We start from the raw sequence: 8,658 nt of genomic DNA on the forward strand, positions 1-8,658 counted from the left end.
CTTGGAAGGGAAGGAGCGCAGTTTGACTTTTTCAACACAGAATCGGATGGAATTGAGATTGGACACCATGTCACGTTTGGAGAGCCCCTGATGTGCCTAAACAGTGGAAACCCCCCAATTCTATCTCCAGCCCTAACCCCAACACACCCCTAATCCTAATCTCAACCCTAACCACAACCCTAACCCCAACACACTCCTAACCCTAATTCCAACCATAACCCTAACCACAAACCTGACCCTAATCCCAACCCTGACCGTAATCTCAACCCTAACTTTGGCCACACGTCCAGAAAACCAGAGAAGTTGGCAACTATCAGATTGCAGACCCCTGAACCTATCAACACAACTAGTAGTAGCCGTGGAGGATTCCTACGATGCCCTAGACCCCTCGATCACAGCCGGAGAGATAAATAGCCTAAAGACAGAAAAGGAAATCTAAACTGCCCCAGAGCAGACCCCAAAGTAAAAGGCAGCCCCCAACATATAATGACGGTGAAGCAAGATGAAAAAACACTCACACAGATAGAAAGATAGGCTGAGCAAACGATGGGGCCCAAGCTAACTAAACAGAACAGGAAAGGAAGGTTGCTGTCTGCAATCTGCCAAAACCCTATCAAAGACATAAGCCAACAAGCTGATATGAAAAAAACCCTGAAGCAGCTAGGCTTCAAAAACTAAATCAGCACTCAGATATTTTCAGAAGACAGAGCTAAAGGAATACAGCACACCCCAGCAGGGAATGGCAGAAATCCAGAAAAACAAAGCAAAACAAAGTCTAAGCACAAATGCAAAAAGCCGAGCAGAAAACTTAGCTTTAGAGGAGCAGGAATTCAGACTGGTCTCCAAGGATCCCACAGAGAAATCACCCGCAGGGCAGAAGGGTGTCGGCAGCCTTATATCCAGTCAGTAACTCCACTCAGCCAGTCATCATCATCAGACTCAGGTGTTTGATAATCAGGCTCACTACCTTTCTTTACCAGAAGAGGGAGTTCCTCGGGCCTCAGTAGTGAAGGGGAAAATGAACTCACAACAGTACCTCCCACTTGAGGAGGGGTCACCGAACCCTCAACCACGCCACCAGGGCGATCAGGGTGAGCCCAATGAAAGGCACGCACCAATCTTTTGGCATGAATATCAGAGGCAGAGACCCAGGAATTATCCTCCTGACCATAACCCTTCCACTTAACCAAATACTGGAGTCTCCGTCTAGCCAGATGGGAATCCAGTACTTTCTCTACCTCATATTCCATGTTACCTTCCACCAATACAGGGTCTGGAGGTGCCACCCCCGGAACAACAGGTTCAACAAACCTCTTCAACAAAGATTTATGGAACACATTATGGATTTTAAATGTGACAGGAAGAGCCAAACGAAAAGAGACCGGATTAATAATCTCCAAAATCTTGTAAAGTCCAATAAATTTAGGCTTAAACTTAGGAGAAGCCACCTTCATAGCAATATTTTTGGATGATAACCACACCATATCACGAACCTTAAACTGGGGACCAATGGTCCTATGTCGGTTGGAAAACCGCTGGGCCTTTTCCTGGGAGAGAGATAACTTATCCACCACTTGGTCCCAGATCTGGTGCATTCTCTCCACCACAGTGTCAACACCTGGGCAGGCAGAGGGCTCCACCTGCCCTGAAGAAAATCGAGGATGAAACCCAAAGTTACAAAAAAAAGGTGACATCAAAGTGGCAGAACTAGCTCTATTATTTAAAGCAAATTCGGCCAAGGGCAAAAATGAAACCCAATCATCCTGATCAGCAGAAATAAAACATCTCAAATATGACTCCAAGGTCTGGTTTTTTCTCTCTGCCCATTGGTCTGAGGGTGAAAAGCAGAGGAGAAGGACAACTGAATTCACAGCTTGGAACAGAAAGTTCTCCAAAATCTAGTCACAAACTGGACTCCTCTGTCAGATACAATGTTCTCAGGAATCCCGTGCAAGCGAACCACCTGTTGTAAAAACAGGGGCACCAACTCAGAGGAAGATGGCAACTTAAGGAGTGGTACAAAATGAACCATCTTAGAGAACCTATCACAAATCACCCAAATAACAGTCATCCTTTGAGAGACAGGCATATCAGAGATGAAATCCATTGAAATATGGGTCCATGGCCTCTTGGGGACAGGCAAAGGCATCAACAACCCACTAGAGCGAGAACACGATTTAGACCGGGAGCACATCCCACAGGACTGCACAAAATTCCTGACATCACGAGACAAGGAGGGCCACCAAAAAGACCGACTCACCAGATCTCTAGTACCAAAAATACCTGGATGACCAGCCAAAGCAGAGCAATGAACTTCAGACATCACTCTCTTCTTCCACTGGTAAGGAACATACAACTTTCCACTGGGACAACGCTCAGGTTTGTCCTCCTGGAACTCTTCCAGAGCACGTCTCAAATCGGGCGAGATGGCAGAAAGAACTACCCCTTCGCCTAAGATGGTAGCAGGCTTGGTCACCACAGGAGAATCAGCAAAGAAGCTCCTAGAGAGGGCGTCTGCCTTGACATTCTTAGTTCCAGGAAGAAAAGAAACCACAAAATCAAAACGTGTAAAAAACAAGGCCCACCTAGCCTGTCTAGGGTTCACTTTGAGGACCACGACTTGATGCTTAGCTCCCTCCAACCAATGTCTCCACTCCTCAAATGCCCATTTCATGGCCAACAGTTCCCGATTCCCCACATCATGGTTACGTTCAGATGGAGAGAACTTTCGGGAAAAGAAAGCACAGGGATTCATTTTAGATGTTACAGGATCCTTTTGGGACAAAACAGCTCCTGCACCAATCTCAGAAGCATCCACCTCTACCTGGAACGGAAGTGAGACATCAGGTTGCCGCAAAACCGGGGCGGAGGTGAATCTTCGCTTCAGCTCCTGAAAGGAAGAAACAGCCTCCGGAGACCAATTTAACACATCAGCACCCTTCTTAGTCAAATCAGTCAATGGCTTGGCAATACTAGAAAATTTTGCTATAAATTTCCGATAAAAATTAGCAAAACCCAAAAACTTCTGGAGGGTCTTCAAAGAAGTGGGCTGAACCCAATCGTAAATGGCCTGTACCTTGGCCGGGTCCATTTCAATAGTTGACGGGGACAAAATAAATCCCAAAAAAGAAATCCTCTGTACTCCAAAAAGGCATTTAGATCCTTTGACATACAGGGAATTCTCCCTCAAGATCCGGAACACAGTCCGAATATGTTCCACATGAGAATCCCAATCCTTGGAGAAGATCAAAATATCATCCAGATAGATAATCAAAAATTTATCGACAAAATCTCGGAAAATATCGTTCATGAAGCACTGGAAGACAGAAGGGGCATTAGTGAGCCCAAAAGGCATCACCAGGTACTCAAAATGTCCCTCTGGAGTATTAAACGCCGTCTTTCATTCATCCCCATGCTTAATGCGAAAAAGATTATACGCCCCCCTGAGGTCAAGCTTGGTAAACCAGCAAGCACCTTTAACTCTGGAGAATAGATCAGAAATCAGGGGTAATGGATACTGATATTTAACAGTAATTTTGTTGAGGGCACAATAATCAATACAAGGTCTTAATGATCCATCCTTTTTGGCTACAAAAAAAAAACGGCACCTAAGGGTGACGAGGATGGTCTAATATGACCCTTCTCCAACGCCTCCTTAATATAGGATCGCATAGCCTCGTGCTCGGGTACAGATAAATTGAAGAGCCGACCCTTGGGAAATTTACACCCCGGGCTCAGTTCAATTGCACAGTCATAACTCCTATGAGGAGGCAGAGACGCAGACTCATTCTCACTAAATACATCATAAAAGTCCGCCAAATAATCAGGAACATCATGCGACTGAGGAGAGGTGGAAAACACCGGAGCCTCACTAAAGGCACACTGACAACCCCAACTCACCACAGACACAGATTTCCAATCCAAAACTGGATTATGAATTTGTAACCAGGGAAACCCCAGAACAATAGTATCATGCAGATTATGCAACACCAAAAATCTGCAATTTTCTTGATGGTCTGGGGCGACCCGCATTACCACCTGGGTCCAAAACTGAGGTTTATTTTTAGCCAAAGGAGTAGCATCAATCCCCCTCAAAGGGATAGGCATCTGCAGAGGTGTCATCGGAAATCCACAACGTTTAGCAAAATCCAAGTCCATTAGGTTTAGGGCTGCTCCCGAATCCACAAAAGCCTTGGCGGAAAATGTGGACAGGGAGCAGATCAGAGTAATAGTCAGAAGAAACTTAGGTTGAACACCACCAACAGAAAACGTGTGTGCAAAGCGTTTCTCTCATTTAGGACAGACAGAAATAATATGCGAGGCATCTCCACAGAAAAAACACAACTTATTACGCCTTCTGAACTCCTGACGCTGCTCTCTGGAAAAAACTCTATCACATTGCATAGGTTCAGACATTTGTTCAACAGGTGCCAACACCTCTCGTGCAGCTTTGCGTTCGCGCAAACGCCGATCAACCTGAATGGCTAATGACATAGAATCGTCAAGACCAGAAGGAACAGGAAATCCCACCATAGTATCTTTTACGGCTTCTGACAACCCCTTCCGAAAGAGAGCAGCCAAGGCATTATCATTCCAGGTAGTAAGTACTGCCCACTTTCGGAATTTTTGACAGTACAATTCTGCAGAATCACGACCCTGGTTCAATGCCAGCAGGGTCTTTTCAGCCTGATCAATGGCATTAGGTTCGTCATACAACAACCCCAAGGCCTGAAAAAATGCGTTCACATTAGTCAGAATAGGATCATCTGGTTTCAAGGAAAACGCCCAATCCTGGGGATCGCCACGCAGCAAAGAGATGACAATTTTAACCTGCTGCGCGGAGCTCCCTGACGAGTTAGGCTTCAAGGCAAAAAATAATTTACAATTATTTTTGAAATTCAAAAATTTAGACCCATCCCCAAAAAATACATCAGGTGTAGGAATCTTTGGTTCAGCAGCATGTGAATGAGCAAGGTAGGCGGAAATTCCCCGCACTTCCGCAGCGAGCTGCTCCACACGATCAGACAATTGCTTTATCTCCATTGAGAGAAAAAAAAAAAAATCCCCCTACGGCCTCAGAGATATAGAGGAAAAAATATACACACTTTTTTTTTTTTTTTTTTTTTTTACAATTCTTTCCTGCTATTGAGTACCCTAGGATCTGCGGTATGGCGGGTGATTCTGTTTTGATTGAGTCACCGTAGGAGGCAGACACAAAAATAGAAGCTACGTCCAGAAAACCAGAGAAGTTGGCAACTATCAGATTGCAGACCCCTGAACCTATCAACACAACTAGCAGTAGCCGTGGGGGGTTCCTGCGATGCCCTAGACCCCTCGATCACAGCCGGAGAGATAAATAGCCTAAAGACAGAAAAGGAAATCTAAACTGCCCCAGAGCAGACCCCAAAGTAAAAGGCAGCCCCCAACATATACTGTAATGACGGTGAAGCAATATGAAAAAACACTCACACAGATAGAAAGATAGGCTGAGCAAACGATGGGGCCCAAGCTAACTAAATAGAACAGGAAAGGAAGGTTGCTGTCTGCAATCTGCCAAAACCCTATCAAAGACATAAGCCAACAAGCTGATATGAAAAAAACCCTGAAGCAGCTAGGCTTCAAAAACTAAATCAGCACTCAGATATTTTCAGAAGACAGAGCTAAAGGAATACAGCACACCCCAGCAGGGAATGGCAGAAATCCAGAAAAACAAAGCAAAACAAAGTCTAAGCACAAATGCAAAAAGACGAGCAGAAAACTTAGCTTTAGAGGAGCAGGAATTCAGACTGGTCTCCAAGGATCCCACAGAGAAATCACACGCAGGGCAGAAGGGCGTCGGCAGCCTTATATCCAGTCAGTAACTCCACTCAGCCAGTCATCATCATCAGACTCAGGTGTTTGATAATCAGGCTCACTACCTTTCTTTACCAGAAGAGGGAGTTCCTCGGGCCTCAGTAGTGAAGGGGAAAATGAACTCACAACACCAATGTTTTTACAAACGCAAGTCGTATTGAACAAATTTTACCACTACCATGAAATCCAATATGTCATGAAAAAACAGTTTCAGAATCAGTCCCACCCTGAAGCATGAGACTCTCATTAACTGAAAACTTCTAAGACTGATTACACAAGAACCACAAGACTAATTTCTTTACCTCAGGTATCATTTTAATCAGTATAACAGCACCAACCTGAAAATGCCTGTAGTTTACTTAGCAAAATCCTGCTTACAGGTTCACTTTAAAAATATAGATGAAAATAATAAATTGTTTGACTTATGATAAATGGGTTGATATATGATTTAACCCCTTAGTGACCGAGACAATTTTGACATTAATGACCAAGCCAATTTTTTCAATTCTGACCACTGTCAATTTATGAGGTTATATGTTAGGAGTCAGATTTCTACCTCTCCTATGTTGAAATCTAGACCCTTACATTCTGCAGTCTCCTGCACTTCATCTGCTGCAGAGGAGATTGCAGAGGAGAGTGCCTTGTGGCAACTCTCTCCAGAGGCTAAGTCCTTTGTTCCCTTAACTGAGCATGCTCATGGCACGAGCTCCCATTGGAGTTCGGGAGTCAGGTGCTCAGGTCCTGTGTCAAATCCTATTGGCTCCTCTTGGAGCCGTGGAGATTTCCGGAAGGTCCCGTTTGGTATAAAAAGCGTGCATGGCTGTTCCGCCATGCGCTAGTATTCTTCATACTTGCTGCTGTATGTTTGATGATGGATGCTTGGACTGGTGAATGACTTATTAAGAAACCCCTTCCCTCTGATAATACGTTTGTGTGAGTGATTGGTTCCTGCCAGTAGTAGCGCCAGCGCGCCTAGCTCCATCTTGCTCAGCAGCCTAGCGTCTGCATAGCGCCAGCGTTATTGCAGCGCTTTACCAGCGGCTCAGTTCTTCCCGCGCTGCAGTTGCAGCTTATCTCTGCGTCCGCTGTTGCGACGCCACGCACCTTATTTAACGGTAGGTCTAGACGGTGTAGTCCTGTTGTCTAAGGCTACTCCTGTGACTCTGAATACCGTGTCTGCATCGCTGAGGCTCTGTGACCCTGAACAGACTCAGCGTTTTGTGTATGCTTTTGCCTGCAGCTCTGTGAGTGTAACAGAGCTTGCTTCAGTGCACATTGGGTGCAGTTAAACCCTGTGCACATTACCACCATAGTGCTCTGCAGCTACTAGCTGCGGTTTTTCCATCCTCCGCACGGTGGACCCCAAGCGGCGAAGGCACTTTATTTATATTTTTTATTTAGTGCCTTCCGCCACTCCTAACATAATACTAGCGCCAGGGTCTGGCTAGAGATGGCAGACCAGCAGCAACTTTTACAGTGTGTGCGACAGCTCGAGGCTCACTTGACTACCCTTGAGAGAGCTCTCGCAGCTGCGCAGGCCACGGATGCTGCTGTTCAGGCACTCACAGATGCGGTAGGGCGTATGTCCATGTCCGTCCTTGCGCTGACAGTTACCCGCCTCCCGTTGCCTGAAAAATACTGTGGGGATGGTGCCTCCTGCAGGGGTTTCATCAGCCAGTGCTCAATACACCTGGAGCTGCTGGCTGCGCAATTTCCTACAGAGCGGGCTAAGGTGGCCTTTATTATCTCCCTACTGTCGGGCAAGGTGTTGGAATGGGCTACTCCTTTATGGGAACGTGGTGACCTCGAGATTCGGACCGCGGCCAACTTGCTAACAGCCATCAAGCAAGTATTTCTCGGTCCACGGGTCACGCACGATACGTCTCTGCAACTTCTCGCCCTTACTCAGGGTTCACTTTCGGTTAGCCAGTATGCCGTCCGTTTTCGGACACTGGCGTCCGAGTTGGAGTGGTCCGACAGCCCTTATCCCCGTTTTTTGGCAAGGACTTGCAGAGCACGTGAAGGAAGCTCTCTCCACTAGAGAGATCCCCACCAGCTTGGAGGAGTTAATTTCCGTCTCACGTATCGACCTCCGTTTTTTGGAGCGCGGTATGGAGTGGGCTCACTCCAAGCGAAGAGCTGTTTCGGCTCCTAAATTTTTTGAACCTCTTGAGCTGTCTGAGCCGGAGGTTCTACCCCCGGAGCCCATGGAGGTGTCTGGTGCCAATCTTAATACGGACTCGGACCAGGAATCCATTTGCGGTTGTCACCATGTATGTGCGGTTTCTCCGGAAGCCAGCTCCCCACAATGGTCGGAGTCTGAACCGGGTATCAAGACCTTTGTGCCTCCTCATCTTAGGGCTCAGGTTCTCGCCTGGGCACATGCGTCCAATGCGCCACACCATCGGGGTTACATGCAAATCTCGAAGCTATTGGCCGGAGCATATTGGTGGCCCCATAGGGCTCGGGAAATCAAAAAATGTATCCAGGCTTGCACCTTATGTGCTCAGGACAGCCTTCCTAGGCGGAGAGTGGTAACGGTCTCTGACTCACGGCGGCGTTCGGTTGCTTCGCCCGCTCCTGTTGTCTCTCAGGTGTCCCTTCTGAAATCTGGTGATCTTGCCTCCACTGATGCCTTCCAAGTGTCCCGGTTTACGGTAACACCTACCAGGACACCAAGCTCGCCTTCGGACGAGTTTGAGCCTTATGCCACCGTAGGGCACAGGTTGATGGTCAGGAAGGCTCAGGGAGGAGGGTGCCCTAGGAGGGGGGGTAATGTTAGGAGTCAGATTTCTACCTCTCCTA

Source organism: Dendrobates tinctorius, unplaced genomic scaffold (assembly GCF_039654945.1).
Source record: "Dendrobates tinctorius isolate UK_male_01 unplaced genomic scaffold, ASM3965494v1 ptg000028l, whole genome shotgun sequence".
NCBI lineage: Eukaryota > Metazoa > Chordata > Amphibia > Anura > Dendrobatidae > Dendrobates > Dendrobates tinctorius.